The 18,251-nt window shown below is 43.3% G+C and overlaps 1 non-coding gene across 1 annotated transcript; it reads left to right on the top strand.

Annotated features, from left to right (window-relative positions):
- The first annotated feature begins 353 nt into the window (after nucleotides 1–353).
- On the top strand, nucleotides 354–428 carry Trnas-gga. Its single transcript has one exon. It is a non-coding gene; the product is annotated as a tRNA-Ser (tRNA).
- Nucleotides 429–18,251: the final 17,823 nt, after the last annotated feature.

The raw sequence follows: 18,251 nt of genomic DNA, 5'->3' as shown, positions 1-18,251 counted from the left end.
TCGTATGTTCTGGTAGTCTCTTATCATAATATTAATTACATTCGTCTTTGCACATTGACTGGAATATTGTGATGAGTTGTGTCACCCGTTTTTCAGAGGATCGGCGATGAATAAAACAGTTTTTCAGTTGTTCCTGAAGACAGTCTGTTTCATAAGGGAATGTGAATTCGTTCGCGAGCTGACCGATTACGATCACTTGCTGCTGAGGGAGATAGTACATTAAAAAAGCAAGTGAGTGTATGGTTTGTTTACTACATAAACCTTTCCACCATAAGGAAGGAGATATACGTTTTGAAACTTCCTGGCAGATTAAAACTGGCAGAAGTGAAGCTGTGAGTACCGGCCGTGAGTCGTGCTTCGGTAGCTCAGTTGGTAGAGCACTTGCCCGGGAAAGGCAAAGGTCCCGAGTTCGAGTCTCGGTCGGGCACACAGTTTTAATCTGCCAGGAAGTTTCATATCAGCGCACACTCCGCTGCAGAGTGAAAATCTCATTCTGGAGATATACGTTTTGCTGCGCTCCATCAAGCATTCTGTTGGAAAAAGCCTTTGGCTCACCAAAATTACTCCAAATTGTGCATACTAGAGGCAGTGTCATTCCCAAGATTTGTTGTTGCGCTGAGGTCTAGAGCTTGTGTTTCCTCCTCCTGACAGAGAGTTTCCTCCTTAAAACGGGAATCCAACATGTTTCACTCAGCACTAATAGCTTTACATACATACTTGCCCCTCAGGATCACAGCATCTTTAATGGGAGTTTTATCTACTCGAGAAAGTGTGTTACATTCTAGGAGTACAGCATCCAATTCCCTAGAAATGCGATCAAGGACGTCAAGTAACCTGAAACCACAGCGTTATCGGCTTTCATCCTAGCTTATGGTATCTAACGTTGGTACCAAGAGAAGTGACGCCCAGTCAGATTGCTGCCATACTTCATTTGCTAACAGAGATGGTCTAAGTATTCTCTCGCATTGCACAGCTGGGCATACTCATACAATAGTTACTTACACTAATTCCTTATCCTTAAATAAACTGTACAAACAAATCACATTACCTACCCAGCGGGTTGTTGGTGTAAGCTTTAGTGTCACAGAGGCCATGTGTTTCTTTCCTCTCTGTTTTAAATAGAATTTGGAGGACATGGCACTCCTCAAGCAATTTTACTATCTTCTTGGCTAGATGGAAGCTCTGTTCCAGCGTTCTCAGTGACGTGGCGTCCTTTACCAGCAGATGAAATATAAATGCTTCACAGCCTATGCAGAATATTCACATGTGTGTGTATTGCTCATCTACTATTTTCCAAGCAACATATGTAGGGCTACACGTACTGGATGTGTTTTAAGTTGGGGGAATGGGGTAGCACAGAATATTTGCGAGTATACTCTCGTTCCAAGACTTCTCCAGATGTGCGGTTCGATTCTGTAGCGCTTTGCCATGCACAATAATGAAGTCGGGGCAGAATGTGCCCCTGAAAAGACTCACATTGGGAAGTGACACTCGATCAGCCAGAACATTATGACCACCGACCTACTATCGATATAAACCCGTCTAGGCGATAGCAGCGTCACCTGGCGAGGAATGACTGCTAGTCAGACACAAGCATTGTACATCTAGTATCAGTGACTACGCTGTCCGTGTGTAGACTGGGGAGGGCGCCTGATCTGTCTGACTTTGACTGAGGGCAGATTGTAATGGCCCGGAGTCTCAGAACGAGCATTTCGGAAGTTGCACAACTTATCGGGTGTTTGAGGATTGCTGTGGTGAGTGTCTTCAATACGTGCAGAAACCACGTAGGCTGGACAGACTTGTAAAACAGGACAAGCAGCGAACTGTGGCGGAACTAACATCAGACTTAAATGCTGCGTGGACAGTGTACAAATATGTCTGAATACACAGTGCACCGAACGCTCCTAACAGTGGGCCTCTGCAGCCGACGGCCCACATATGTGCCAATGTTAAAACCACGACATCAGTTGCTACGGCTGAAATGGGCAAGTGACCATTGGCACTGGACGTTGGGACCGTGGCAGAGCGTTGGATGATCTGAAGAATCCTTATGTCTTCTTCATCATGCCGATGGGAAGACGCGAATCTCTCGTCTTCTAGGGCTACAGCTCCTTGACATCTGTACTGCGGTAAGGAGACAAGCTGGCGGCGGCTCCATTATGCTCCGGGGAACATTCAAGTGTGCATAGTGGAGTTCGTGGAAGGCACCATGATGCCCATGGTTGCAGGCCACGTACACCCCTTTATGGCATTTTCCAACAGGATAATGCGCCGTGTCACAAGGCCAGGAATGTGATGGTGTGGTTCGAGGAACACAGTGGCGAGTTATCATTGATGGCTCCCAAACTTTCAAGACCTGAACATGATCTAACACATATGGGATGTGATTGAACGTGGCGTCATAGCTCATCGCTCCAACACACTCCCCGGAATTTACGGGTATTAGGAAATTTGTATGTGCAATGTGCAAAATGGCTCTGAGCACTATGGGACTCAACTGCTGAGGTCATTAGTCCCCTAGAACTTAGAACCAGTTAAACCTAACTAACCTAAGGACATCACACACATCCATGCCCGAGGCAGGATTCGAACCTGCGACCGTAGTGGTCTCGCGGTTCCAGACTGCAGCGCCAGAACCGCGCGGCCACTTCGGCCGGCTGCAATGTGCAGATGTGGTGCCAGCGACCTACGAAGACGTCATTACTTCCACGCCATGACGCATCACTCTGGTTATCCGTGCGAAAAACGGAGGTACAGGCTGTTAGGTAGGTAGTCTTAACGTTCTCCCTGATCACTGTATTTGTTGTCTGTGACGACCAATAACTTCAGTTAGTTGCGGAGCAATATACTGTGCAGTTTCTCTTTCCTCATCATGTTCCATACTTTAATAAGATACTGCCTGAGGTGCTGTCACGATAAAGTTCAACACATTATTCTGCGATAAATCAGTCCATCAGTCCCACATTAATGCAAGAGCAGTTAAGCAACCGACTTCTTTTTGACAAATGTCTTCACACGATGATATTCGCCAGAAGGTAAAAATGTGTGACAAGGAGCCCGTTGCCAAGCTGTATGTTCTAAAATGCTTCCAGCCAACATTTCGAATTCACCTTACATTGACACAGTTAAAGCATATATAGTCCCAGCAACAGCTTCGTCAATGTCCCTATCAGTTGCTTGATGGGTATCCTTCGGCACAGATGACGAGGCTTATTGTGAATCTCTCATAGGTCGTTCACCAACAACTGGTCTTACATCGAAGAGATTCCAGACATTTAATCAAGGATGCAATCCCCTAATTAAATTATCCGGTTTGATTGCATAACATAGTGCAGCGTAATGTCAACTGAAGTGTGTCAGCACTGTCTGGCTTTATATAGGTCTCTGGTCTGTGATTTTATTTTTTATAGGTTTTTCCGGATTCATTCTGTTCATTCCACGGAGGATAGGCCCTGATTCGTATGAAGTACATTCTGCTGTATCGTATAGCAGGGGGCGTAGCAACTGGGATGAAAAGAGTAATTCCACAGCGTTTTAAAGCATTTAAAACGAAACTTTTATGAATTCAACAGCATTAAACCACATTTTAAGTCTCTGAAGGTAATGTCTGTGTTCCGGTGTAATGTTAAGCGCCGGCATACCGGTCGGGAACGGCTGTGAGGAAGACGTCAGCCAATTGCACGCGGACCGACCCCTCCCTAGGACGACAATCCGACGGCAGCGTCCTCGATACGAAGAGGACAGAAGCACCGCGCAAACTGGCCGCGGCCCAGTTGAAGACTAGCAGTTCTAAGACTTCTGCAGCGGCATCAATAATAGGCACTTGTGTAGCAGCGGCTTAGGAACTGTATTACTTCTCTCGTATAACGAATTGTATATACTGAAGGGATTGTTTATTTTGTCTGTCGGCCTTTGCCTGCGACACAACTGTTTAACACTAAGTTGAGTATTGTAATCATTTCCTTTTGTAATAAACTTCACCCATACGATTTGCTTGAATTGTTGCCTAGCAATCCGAGAAAGCAGGTTTCCTAGGCATCCCATATTTGACGAGTAGGCAGGATACAACGGTTTCTGTTGCGTGGTCTCATTCATTTCAATCATACCACGTCCTGGTATTGAGTTGTGCTTAGCCTTAGCGGAACTGGAAGGTTTAACTGTGTGCCACAGGCACGCAACGGAAACAATATTTTATATGCCGCTGGACCGGGCACAAGGCCCGCGAGAAAGACACGAAGTGGCGCGTGTGTCAGCGCATGTGACACTGCAGATCTTATGAGCGGCAGCAGCTGACTTCAGTGGCAAACGATTAACCATTTCAGACGACTTTAGTAAGTCTGAACTGCGTCTTTAAATGGATGCAAGATGTCAATAGCTCACAGAAAAGTCAAGATCTTCAGTGGGTGCCTTTTCATTGACATATTGCTTACCCATGGGCTTCGCACAGAGCCGAGAGTTCGCGAAATGTGGCAGACAAGGCGACTATCGTGACGTCACAAGTATGTTGCGGGGGCCAGTATTTCTCGTGGTCCCCGACTGGGCATCAGTGACGTCACAAGTGGTAGCACTGTCATATAAGGGCTGCAGCAGCAGCCACACAACAGTAAGACTCGTCTGCAACCACTTGGGTATTTAACTACTTGACGCAGCTGGAAGCTAGAGAAAATTTTATTAATTCATATCGCCATGAGACCATGCGTTCATATGAAGGACTTGTATCTATGATGGTAAAAGTCAATTTTTGTTCATTTTGAGATACAGAGTCCTAGAGTTAAATGAGCTCTGAAAAATCTGCTGTTGAGATACCAGAAATATTCAAGCGTATGGCTTCTTGCTAGAAATGAACCTTTCTTTCTGTTTGTTTGGGTCATTAATTTCAGAAGCATTATAGACAGAAAAGTGGAGGTAATAGATTTGTACCAATATTGAAATAAGCCCTTCATACACAAGATGCAGCTGTGAAAAGGAGAGCATTACCCAGAAGCAACGACTGCGGTGGACGTGGAGCTCCACGTGGCGGTAGCCTTGAGTCGCCTCGCCTTGCCGGAGCGCCAGCCGCCCCGCTTCCCCGGAGCTGCGGGTATTAGCCCGTGTGGGGCTGGCCGTGCGGCTGGCAGGGCGGCGAGGGACGGGGCGCTATCGCGGCTTCACGGGCCACCAGGCAGCAGGCGGCGGTCCGCAGGCGCCGCCCGTTACTTTCCTCTCATTAGGGCCGCCGCTGATATTTCCGCTACAAGTGCCAGCGCAGCGCCGCGCCGCGGCTGCAGGTAATGTAATGACTGCCTGCCACCCGCATGCCGCGGTTCTTCTGGTCACTCCCCCGCCTGTGTCAGTGTGACGTCACCACAACTTCCCACCAGTTTTCCTACCGCTAACGAGCTCTGTTAAAATGATAAGACCGGCAACACCGTGCACGAACCGACAACGTTGTTGCCTCCCGCTTCGTACGACCGTGTAGTATGAAGGATGGCCTCGATTTGCAGACTAGTGGTCTACGAGGTACGGTAATAAAGCTTCAATTATCAACCACCTCCCCAAATTAAAAAAATATGCAATTAAGTTTTGCTCCTTAGAAACTATAAAATGGTCGACGTTTCAGTATCACTGCTGGGATTTTCTTCAGGATTGTACTTGTATCCTAAAGTGTTCAGCGAAACGGGGACACCAGAACAATCCTGAAGGAGGCCCCAGAGATGGGATCGAAACTTCGAGCTTTTAGAATTTTGAAACGGTATTAGTTTCTGTTTGTTTGGAAATACCTATCTGCAGTCAGATTGCACATTAGAATTCCCGAGCAACAGTAGTGTACCATGTCACTACCCTGCAGTAATCCTGCTTCATTGCGCCAAGAGTGTCGAAACACACTATAATGAGTTGATGGTAGGAAAGCGTAATAGTGAACCATAAAATGATGCAGTGATTAGGTGCTGCAGTCTTTTTCATAGCTGTCAAAATAGTCTGAATGACAAAGAACGATGTGGTACACCACGTATCTGAGTACAACAACCCACTGCACACCCCATCTACTTTGGCCCCCATGTTTCAGATGAGATCACTTGCATGAACACTAGTCACGAAACGCAATGAGACGAGGAGAACTGATGTTTTTATTCAGAGTTATTAATTACGAGCCGGCCGCGGTGGCCATGCGGTTCTAGGCGCTTCAGTCTGGAACCGCGCGACTGCTACGGTCGCAGGTTCGAATCCTGCTTCGGGAATGGATGGGTGTGATGTCCTTAGGTTAGTTAGGTTTAAGTACTTTTAAGTTCTAGGGGACTGATGACCTGAGAAGTCCCATAGTGCTCAGAGCCATTTGAGCCATATTAATTACGCTGAAGTAACTGCTATTCGTGATGGTGTCCTGTACATTACAAAAGTCTGGACATGGTTCTTAATAGAATGTGTAATCACTATGGGTGGCAGTGCACGTCCTGCAACCTGCTTCCGTGCTGGTCACAAGGTTCTTAAGACAAGCTTCCGGCAGGGCGTTCCATAGGGCGTTCCATTCCTCCACCAGGGTGTCTGACAACTGCTGCATGATCATTGATGTATGTGGACGTATTACAAAACGCCTCGCCAACGCATCACACACGACAGTATTTAAGTTGGAGGAAGGGACAGGGCAGTCCATCCGTCTATCATCCTCTCGTCCCAAGAGCTCCTCCACTCGTGCTCTTCGATGCTGTCATTCGTAAAAATAAGGTAAGTGTCGAATGCACCCCAGATGAGAGTCACATTGGGGGCGAGTACATTATAGCAATACCTTTGACTGGTGAGCATACCGTGCTCAAGGATTTGGGGGTCAGTTGTCCCGCGCAACATTATGTCTCCCCACAAGACAACATATGACCACTAAAACGATTATATTCGACAGTTTTGGACTTAACCTCATATAGCGACAACTTTACTGCGACATTATTCACTGATCATCCAGAACATAATGACATCTCCCAAGTAGCCTGTATGTACACCTTTGGCAATGAGGCCTTGATAGATCGCTGGAGGGAGTCACCTAATTCCTGAAAATTCCGTGGCGCGGTGTGAAGAGCTCTGACGCCATGTCACATAACAGACGCGTTCGGTCAGGCTCAGATCTGGCGAGTTTTGGACTAGCACCTCAATTGGAACTCGCCACTGTATTCCTCGAGCCACTCCATCGCACTCTTTGCATTGTGACATGGCGCGTTATCTTGTTGAAATGTGCCACTGCCGTCGGGAAACATCATCGTCATGAAGTGGTGTATTTGGTCTGTAACCAGTACACGATACATCTCGGCCGTCATGGTGCCTTGCACGAGATGCACTGGACCTTTGGATGCTCACGTGAATGTTCCCCAGAGCATAATGAAGCCGACGCCAGCTTTTCCTGTCCTGCAGTACATGTGACAAGGAGCTGTTCCCGTGGAAGGAGATGGATTCGAGCACTCCCATTGGCAAGATGAAGAAGGTATCTCGATGCATCACACCATACAACGCTCTGCCACTGCAGCAACGTCCAGTGCCAATGGTCACGTGCCCATTTTAGTCGTTGTTGCCGATGTCGCGGTGTTAACATTGGCTCATGCATGAGTCGTCGGCTGCGGATGCCCATTGTTAGGAGTGTTCGGTGCACTACGTTTTCACACACACTTATTCTCTGACGAGCATTAAAGTCTGATGTTAGTTTCGCCACAGTTCGCCGTCTGTCCTGTTTTACCAGTCTGTCCAGCCTACAACGCCAGACATCTGTAAAGATGGGTAGCGGCCCAACCCAACGACATCTGAACGTGGTTTTACCTTAGTTTCGCCATGTGTTGAAGTCACTCACAACAGCACTCCTCGAACACCTAACTAGTCGTGCAGTTTCCGAAATGCTCGTAGTGAGCCTCTGGGCCATCACAATCTGTCCTCCATCAAATTCAGACAGATCGCACACCTTCCGCATTGTACAAACGGACAGCACGCTCACTTGCGAGGTGCCGGGGCTAGCAGTGTATTTAACACTAAATTCTAGAATCTACATATGTAAATGATGCTCTAAACCCCCCCCCCCCTATTCTAACTCCGACTTTTGCTGTTGCACAAGGATTAAAAAATATACGCGAACTGACTGTAATCAACCCTGCAAGTGGAGTAGAAAAGAGTTTGGCACCTGCAATAATTTAATTTGATAAATAAGTTAAATAAACGAAGGTTTCATTAATATAGTGAGGAATGATAGGTTTGCTCTAGCGATTAACAGAATGAAAGTTCTGTCCAAAATAACAATATGATTTATTAAGACTAAACACAAAGTACTAAACCAAAACACATGAAACATTTACAATACATAAAATTGGCTCAAATTGGATACTCATACGAACACTGTAAAGGTGAAGTTGTCCCTAAACTAGATTGTGAGGTTTAAGACGAAGTGGTATGTGGAGCCAATTCCTTGCTACTCAAATCATAAGAGAGACACAAAACTAACCCAACATTAATTGCTGGTACTCAAGACAGAACAAAGTTAGAAAAAGGCGAACAGGTGCGCTCTGCTGAGCTCTGATTATCACCTAGGAAAATCCCTATCTGCCGGTGCTGCGGACATACATTACCAAACTGTCTTCTTAACTGCCAGAACACGATCTGGCGTACCGTAGGCGATGGCTGGTCGCTTCGACGTCCTCGACCGAAAGGCGAGAGCCAACTACCCACAAGAGCACCCGTACAGGCCGAACACAGAACATTCCCGCCCCCACGACAGTGGCCGTGGTTAAACGTTCCAATCAGCAACTCGAAAACCGGCGGAAAATTCCACCCCAATTCCGGAGCACTACCATTCCACCAATGAAGATTCTTGGCGCCAATTTCTGCGCTGATTTTGCTACGTCACAGAGCTATGCCCTGAGCAAGCCAATCACAGTTACTATTTTGCAGAAAGGGCGGGAATTTTCCCGCCACAACTGCCTGGGTACACAAGTCATTCCCACGCCTCGCTGGTAGCCCGCCAGAAAGTGTTTTCGCTAAGTTTCTGCGAAGTAACGGAACCTCTAGCCCAGCCGCTACTTCAGGCCCCGGCGGGCATGTCTCTTGACAATGTCGGCGTCTGGAAAGCATTCACTCGACTGCCTCACACACGTCGGCTTAACCCTCTCGAGATCAGTTGGGAACGCCTGTCACCGGACCACCTGGGTGACGAGAGACGCTGCGTGGGAAGTCCGCGTGTGAAGGAATAGCAACTTTCCACCACATGCAATTAGAGAGGAGAATCGTAAGATAGAAATATGAGAGGGGGCTCATGCCACCTCTCACACTGATACTGCATGCACCACACGCACGTCTGGCTAGCAGCCATACCTCGTCAGGTGACGCAGCTATCGCTTGGACAGGTTTATATCGATAGTAGGTCGTTGGTCACGGTATTATGGATGATCAGTGTACCACTTCCCAATGTGAGTCCTTTCAGGGGTAGATTTTGCCTGACTTCATTTTTATGCGTCACAGTGCACGACAGAATCGAACTGTACAACTGGAGAAGTTTTGCAACGAGAGCATACTGGCGAACAGTGTGGGCTGTCGGTTCTTCCGACACAAAATACATTTATCACGTGTGCGATGCTTTGGGGAGGAGTAATGCAACAGGTCCGCATGAACCAACCTCCATGCAGCTGTTGTCATCCGCGCTGGTGGTGGAATGCAGCCACTTAGCAGCCTTGTGGCCATCATGGCAGCTCGTTGCAGAGGGTGCACTGCCTTTCGTGGCGGCGACACTCCCTATTAAGCAACGAACCATGTTGTAATGTCCAGGGGACTATCATTAATCGATGTGAATTTACTGTGGTTGTTGTCTTTGAGTATCACTTCTGTTTATATCATTGCATTTTTCTGTCACTTATCTTCTGTACTATAGCAGTTTTTTCTATGTATGATTCCAAGTTTCATCGAGCTACGTTACGTAACACTGACACATCATACGGAAATTATGTTCTTCCTTAAGTTTTGCACACCAGTGTGTATTACCTCATTATCACATATCAGTCAGAACTTTTCCTTAGAGACAATAATAACTCTCTCTAATATAACAACAGTTCATAATGTACTACTAATAGCTACAAATGGTTTTTCACTGGGTGATGTACGCAGTGTGTATAACTGTTGGTGTTGTTGTGAAGGGAAACAGTAGTTGGTTGATAATCTTGTGTGAGCAGCTCTTAAGTGCCTGTACCAGGTACAAGCAAGCAGAACAATACTTGGTGCTGTGGTAACAGTGAACTCCCTATGCACTGCAGAACACATGAAGAACATCAGCAGATTGTACGTTTGTGATATATTTTGTTAGTATGATTGGAAATGATCTTTAATTAGCCCTGCTTACCAAATCTGAAACTAATCCATCCAGTAGTTTTCAGGAATAAAATTGTAACTGTAGCATAAAATATTTGTACGGTTATCATATATAAAGTTGCAAGTTGGCTCAAATATGTAATTCTAAAGACTATATAACGCGATAATATTAAATTTACTTTTATACATAATTATGTCAGGTTAATCTAATTTTTTTCGAGAATACATTGAAACTTTCAGATTATGTATTAATTTTAAGAAAAACTCAATAATTTGGAATGGCAATGTAGATATATATGCTTCAATCAGAGATATGTTTCATATTTGAACTCTGTAGCTAAAAAAACTCTAGATGCTGGCATTTTCCATCTGAAAAAAACAAATTATTTATTACCTATTTAAAAATGGGATCTCCCTCGTTTTTAAATCTGAAGATGTGGAATTTGGACTGTAGGTGGATACCTTCCATATCTACCAAAATAAAAATATTATAGGTTCGTAGATTCCCAAATGCGGAAATCGAGAACATTTACATATAATGCAGAGTACAGATCGTTTAAGGCAGGAAGCCTGAAGGATCTGAGATTAGCAGGCACAACCATCCAATTCGATCGCTAATTAGGCGTGATAGGCACTTTCTTAGGGTACATTTGTAAACATTGATGGTGGAGTTTAAGGTGAGTAGATTGACTGTATAGTCTGGAGTAACGTTTTTGTTTCAGCATGATGAAGGATGGACTATTTGCAGTAAGTAAGGAGTAGCGCCTTAGATGAGTGACTTTTCACTCGTCAATTATTTAACTTTCCGAACGCGTAAACAGCCTGTTTTAGGATAGTAAAATAGGCCTGAGTATTCATTTTGGTTCTATACTTTTGAAGTATGTGGAGTTTCATGTTAGAAACTTTACTTAAAGATTCTTTTAGAGAATTCTGCTGTTTGCCGAGAGAAAATTCGGCGTGGGAGAAACATAGCGGAACAGGAGAACACTCGGAATTCGTGTATGATAGGAAAGGTAACTAACTCTTATCTACTCTTTGATAAACAATAAGAAGTGTACAGGGACTGACCTCTCGACAGTACTCTTGTAACCTCCTCGTATAAAATAAAAAAAAAATATAAAATAAAGATGTGTAACCTTCCCAAACAGAAAATAAAAATAAAAATAATTAAATTTGCATAATTAATTCCTGACGTATGAAAACTGATAAATCTTAACTCATGAAAAACAGATAAGTTTTGACGTAAGCAGCACTACGACATGACCCCGTAAAATCATTCTGAATCTGTCCGTGGGAAATAGACTGAAAAAATCTTACCTCGTGATGGTGTCGCCGAATAACGCTGACTATATATCTGCTCGCAAATGGCACAGCTTGTAACCTCCCCCTCACTTATCGACCTTAATGACAGTTAAAAATTAAACCACGTGTACCTAATGGAAATTTGGGAAAAGCAATTGTCACCGAAGTTAATCTGTTGGTAAAGAGGGAGGGAAGAGTTTCATCTAAATGAAAGGAAAAATGCAAGTGAAACTGGTGGAAATTAATTTCGAAAAGGGGTAAAGTTAATAAAGAAAGTAAATGTGCGGCTGTTACGTTAACAATTAACTAGCGGTAATTAGATATTTGAGATTTGGGGAAAATTACGGTCGCCAGTCCTATGGACAATTACTATAGTAAGTGAAAAAGAAAGGTTATTGCACATATAATTAGCACTAGAAGCGCGGCAACTGAAGGTTGACACGTGTAGTGTGAAAACTGAAAGTTTGTCAGAAGTAATAAATTTCGCTACACTCTGACTTAATTTAGCAAACGAATTAATAAAACCGGAAAATTGAAAGTCAATTTAGTGACTGAAATTAATAGTGAGCTTTGTTTCTGAAGCACATCGAAATTCAGTAAAATACGGTTAGTCTTGGGCTACCTCAACAATCATTTCAAAAGCTACTTGAATCTACGCAATTTATAAATAAGAGATTTAACTTGGAACTTGAATTAAATGATTCTGAACAATTAACAATAGTAAAATTTAGTACGTACCAAGCTGAGCTGCAGTCACAGGTAAGCTAAAATACGGTAACAAAACTCGCACTCTTAATTTGTGCTTGTGTAATCTAAATATTGTAGCCAGCTATGAATACCATAACTGAACTTTGAAATTGAAGCAGTGAAATCGAATGATATTACTTTAAAGCTGGCGTTTGAATTTCAACGACACTCGGGTTCATTCCGGAAAAGGAAGGGACCCTGCTTGGTAATGCAATTGGGACAATGAGCAACAAAGGTTCATGCTACGTTGCTGTAATTTAGTGAGAAAAATTTAACAGTTTGAGAAGCTGAGGTCTGTCATACAGTTCTAAAACTTTACGTGGTACCAGTCTTCCTTGTTGGTTGATTGAAGGTTTGAAGTCGTCGATCGAGGAGGTGGCGACAGTCACTCATTGTCGGCCGTCGCTGTTGCAGAAGTTGGATGTTGGCGCGCCTTCTTCTCGACACGGTCTCCAGCCGAAACGGGCTCTTGATGTGTGCCAGCTAACGCTTCCCGTCCGCGACACCATGTCAGAAACTAACATAGCAAGTAGAGCGCAATTACATGCTGCCAAACCCCGAAAGCGCGGCAACTCGCGGGAGCGTCACACAACACGCCTTCTCCACTGCACTACTCCCGCCAGACTCCCTCTGCACTGTCCGCGCTCCACGAGGCAGAGTTAACACTACCAAAGATCCTAAACAGTTTGGTTCTCCACACGACCTATCGACGTATTCGTTCGATAGCATAGTTTTCCCTAGGCCAGACCCTGCATATAAATACAAATAATATTCACAAAACAAACCAATTATACATCGACATAAATGCATATATATACAAATAGTAAAACAATTACAATATACAAAGACACAGAAACGTCATATCTTCAGGTAACAAAATAAGGAAAAAATTTATAGTACTATAGATGTAAATAGGAGGATATGCATTTCCGGCGTTACACGTGCCCCACATTCTCTGAGGATGTTCGTGTAACGTAAACAGACTCAGAAAATGCCCCAAAAAGGAAAAAAAAAAAAAACCAGCGGAAATGCATTTGCTCAAAACATCAAGAAATTTTAGCATTAGGCTGATTAACCATAAACCAATTTTAGACCATAATAATTGAACACTCCTAATCTTAATCCACCCGTCATATTACACAATAGAAAACAGGTTGACAACATATTAAAATTCATAGAAAACATAGAAAATGGTTTAGCTATTCTAAAATCGTCAAAATTCCTAACAGTATCAAGAAATGGAATGCTATTTACAAAATTAATCAGAGTGCATGGTCATAAAAACAGGTAGATCAAAATACGCAAATTAATAATTTATTACATAGAATACACATATTATATAACCTTTTCATAATTAATATTCTCGTCATGAGAGTCCACTTAACGCTAAACAAGAAAATAATATACACCAGATCGACAAAAACATAAATATTGACAACCGAATTCTTTCACGTAGGCTGTCTGGGAAGAAAAACAACTCCGCCTTCCGTACCCGCAAGTACAAAGAATGCCGACAGCGGCACAAGAGCCGACAGCGGCACAGGAGCCGACAGCGGCTCCGCCTCTCCAGTATTGTTGCGCCCGCCTGTGCGGCACGCTTGATCTCACTCGCCCTTGTAACGGCATTTCCAGAACGTCCGTTTCACTGAATTCTTTTGGAAAAACTCACTCCCGAGTAATCTCAAGGAGTCCATTAACACTATCACAGTGGATAACTCAACACTGTCCATCATCACACGCATGTACTAGCCTGAAACTTAAAACAGCGTCTAAGTACATCGGCGATGACTAGTAAATCACGTATTTATGAAATCTTACAGCTAAAGTCTATTCACCGAAAGCTGGGACGAAAAATAAACAGTGTCACGTGAGCGACTAACTCGTTTCCAGAGAAAGCATTCGGTGTTCACGTGATACTTAGGGGTGTGGAAAATCCTTGGCGCACGCTTTGCAGCTGGCGGCGTTCGGCTGGCTGCCGAGCTGTCACAGCGGACCGTGAGAAACCTGGGCAACAATGTACGAAATAAATTTAACAATAATCTTAAAATAATGTTAAACTGAGTTCATTCTGTCGAAGCAGATATATTTTCATTCAGGTTGCTAACAAAACGCTCCATTCAGACACAATTAATTGTTAATTTTAATAACAATACCAGTAATAAAAATGATAAAGGTCGAAACAAAGTTCACTCTGTCGAACGTAAATTGTTTTCATTGAGCTTTATAACAAACCGCTCCTCTCTCTCCTCTATAATGCAGTCTAATTTCCACATTTGAGTTTCCAGTTTTTCTACAACATGGAGGACACACTTGTTCCAATCCTCTGCAGTCACTGTTCTTAGTGCTTCTTCTAGCAGTACTTTAACTTCCGGCATTTCGTATGTTTTACTTTTCGCTGCAACATAGCCTTTGATTCTGGCCGACACTAACTCGATGGTTTTTAATTCACAGTGGTACGGAGGAATTCTGAGAACAGTTTTCCCTGCATTCTTCGCCATTTTATCTATTGCGTATTCGTTGTGCGCTGATCTGTGATTTTTAACTATATCTAAAAGTTCTTTCTTCAACATACCGTCTTCGAAATCGATGATTTTCGATTTTAGCCACTCTGATATTTCGTGCTTATTAGAATTCGCACTGGGAACTTTTTCTTTTCTCCGAGAATGGTTCGGCGCGTCATCAAGAACAGTAACTGCATTTTCCTGAAGCCGAGGAAGAACATCTTGAAACCACTTCTCGAATATTTCGGCGCACATCTCCTCATGATAATCTCCCCTTTTCTTGAATTCGAAAGTCCACAGACATCCTTCAACGAACCCTGCTTTGCTGCCAATGTGTGCGATAATCAGACATTTCGCTTTACCTGATGGTTCCTTGCTTCCGGTGGATAATCCGGACAGAAACGCTTGTTTTGAGGAATTTAGTGTCATCTAACCAGACGTAACTTCGGGTAAGTCCTGCATTCACCCACGTCTCGTCCAAACAGTAAATGGGTCTGCCTTCATCTCTCAACCGCTTAATGTTTCGAAGATAACGCCGACACCATAAACTGATGTCATCCCTGTCTATAAGCATGCTATCGCGCCCACGCCGGACATATTAGAAATTCATTTCTCTCAATAACTCATAAAATGTAGTTCTCCGAAAATTGCCCAGATCTGCATCTTCGTTCACGACTGTAAGCACGTTGTCAATTGTTGGCAATTCGTTGTGAAAAAAAAAAATCGTGTACTTTCCTTCGTATCGCATTTCTATCGAAGTCATCAACACTTTCAGAAAGTTTCTGTCGTAATTTTCCTTTCTTGGGAGACTTCAAAGTGTGTGTGGCCTTGTACTCACTTATCGCACTATACACTGAAGAACATCCAACACCTGTAGCTGCAGCTGTTTTCGAAACAATGTCACTCATCGACTGCTCTGGCTGTAACGGTTCCGTTTTATACACATTAAGCACCATGTGCTTCTCAGAAGAACTTATGATTTCTTCTTTGGTCGCTTCTTTGGTGGACTCAGAATTCGCTGAATCCGTGGATGACATAATGAGGACAGCCGTAGGTGAAACTAATGAAATAAGTCAATATATAAGATAATAAACCCTGCGATGCTATTGGATGCGCACATAAACAGTGAATGCTCAGCGTGACTACAAACACATGTACTTACTCTAACAATCAACAACTAGTCTTTCAAGCGTCTTTACAGATGAACTTAAGATATCATGAAATCGCCGTTGTACAACACCCACTAACATCTACATCTACATCTATACTCCGCGAGCCACCTTACGGTGTGTGGCGGAGGGTACTTATTGTACCACTATCTGATCCCCCCTTCCCTGTTCCATTCACGAATTGTGCGTGGGAAGAACGACTGCTTGTAAGTCTCCGTATTTGCTCTAATTTCTCGGATCTTTTCGTTGTGATCATTACGCGAGATATATGTGGGCGGTAGTAATATGTTGCCCATCTCTTCCCGGAATGTGCTCTCTCGTAATTTCGATAATAAACCTCTCCGTATTGCGTAACGAGCTCACACCCGCAACTGAGACGGCCACACTGATTGAGTGCCGCGCCTGCGAACCAAACAATGCATCGCTCATGAAGGACAAACGGTTGCACTCATCGCATTCCAACAAACTACAAAATTAAATTCAAACCTTTCTGAAACTTTTCTCGCTTACACCCACACAAAAAAATTTAAAGGGGAAAAGTTTGTCGCTTACTATATTTCGGATGATGATTTGGTAAAAGTTCTGCATCAGACGTGAGATTTTAATTTATTACTTCACTGTTACTGACTCTATTTGGCATAAAATTTGCAGACATCATCAAAATATAGTACTGAAGGCAATTATAAAATTATTTTGCTGTGCGACACACAGTTTCGGAGATATTGCGTGATAAATATACAGTAACGCGAAAAAACAACTTTTCCTGAAAGCTTAAATATTTCTCCTTTTCAGTGACAACAAATTTTAATGTAATGTAAAAAAGGTGTCGGAAGGTAGTTCTCGGATCACTTTATCATGTTCAGGTGCCAAATTATAAAAAACACTACTTTAATTTTTTAATTTCTGACGTCCGTGCCTTGTACACCCCTCGACGGCAGCGCCATGGTCACGCGCCTTGCCGTGTTTACAGCACGTCTCTTGTTCCGGTGAATGGTGTATAGTTACAAAATCATATTTACATTCCTTAATCTACTGTGACTCAGCTGAAAACTTAAACTAGCAGCTTGGATTTTTCAATTGATTAATAATGAATTACTTTTAAATCATTTAATCAAAACTAATTACTTATTAATTACAACTTCTTTAATGTCAGGCAAAAGCATGGCAATCTAGCAGATCCTTAAATCTTACACTCTATATTTACATACTGTACAAATTACCCATTCTGTGGTATTAATCCATCCTTGGTTGGTACCATTTCAAGTCTACAATGTTCCGTATACCTAATAGTTTTCCAGAGCTTGGATATTCTAAGAAATAAGCATTTGTGTGAGGTGTACCAATGACTTTATATGGTCCATTATAAATAAACTTAAATTTAGAGATTTCATTGTCTATCTCCCTCGATTTCTCATGTTTACAAGTACTAAGTCTCCGATTGCAAACCTAGCAAAACACGCTTTAGCGTCATGACGACGTATGAGAGCATCGGCTTTTAGCTTCATTATTTCTCGCAAACGATCTCTTTTCACACCAATACTAATGTCAATCCGTGGAGGGAATTTGATTATCTCTTCCACAAGTCCCGGTTTGTCTGAAAACACATTCATATTCCTCATTATTACTTCATACAGGCCTCGTCTTTGTTTGTGTGTTACGTTTGACACACCGTCTACAATATTTTCCAATTCACTTTCTACACTACTGTCAATGCCGAGATTCCTCACATTACAGTAGCTCAAATTCATTCCTACGTCAATGGCATCCGGCCAGTTAATAATGTGAATATACTGGTATAGCCTGTGCACACCATCCCCTGCCTCGTCAAAACTAACTACTATTGTTTTATCTTGTGACGTACATGTCAAAGTTTTGCTTTCGCAATTAATCACTGCACGGTACTTTAATAGCCAATCTAAGCCGATAATTACTTCCATAGTTAAGTCTGGCACGACGAAATCCTCTTGTTCAATTGGTGCCCCACATATCTCGAAGTTGACAAAAATCTGTTTTGTGACCGCTTTACTGTCCTTCCCAGTAGCACCGATAATTTTCACTCCTGTTACTGGCATAACTACGATGCCAGGTCTGTCTTTCAGTAACTCAAATATTTTCCCAGACACAGCACTCAATTCTGCACCGGTGTCAATGAACACGTTTAGTTGTAGGTCGTGCATATTAACAGACACTACTATCTGTCTACACTTGTCCTCGACTGTTTCTTTATTTT

The sequence above is a fragment of the Schistocerca americana genome, chromosome 4 (assembly GCF_021461395.2).
Source record: "Schistocerca americana isolate TAMUIC-IGC-003095 chromosome 4, iqSchAmer2.1, whole genome shotgun sequence".
NCBI classification, from domain to species: domain Eukaryota; kingdom Metazoa; phylum Arthropoda; class Insecta; order Orthoptera; family Acrididae; genus Schistocerca; species Schistocerca americana.
This window is presented reverse-complemented; position numbering and strand designations above follow the sequence as displayed.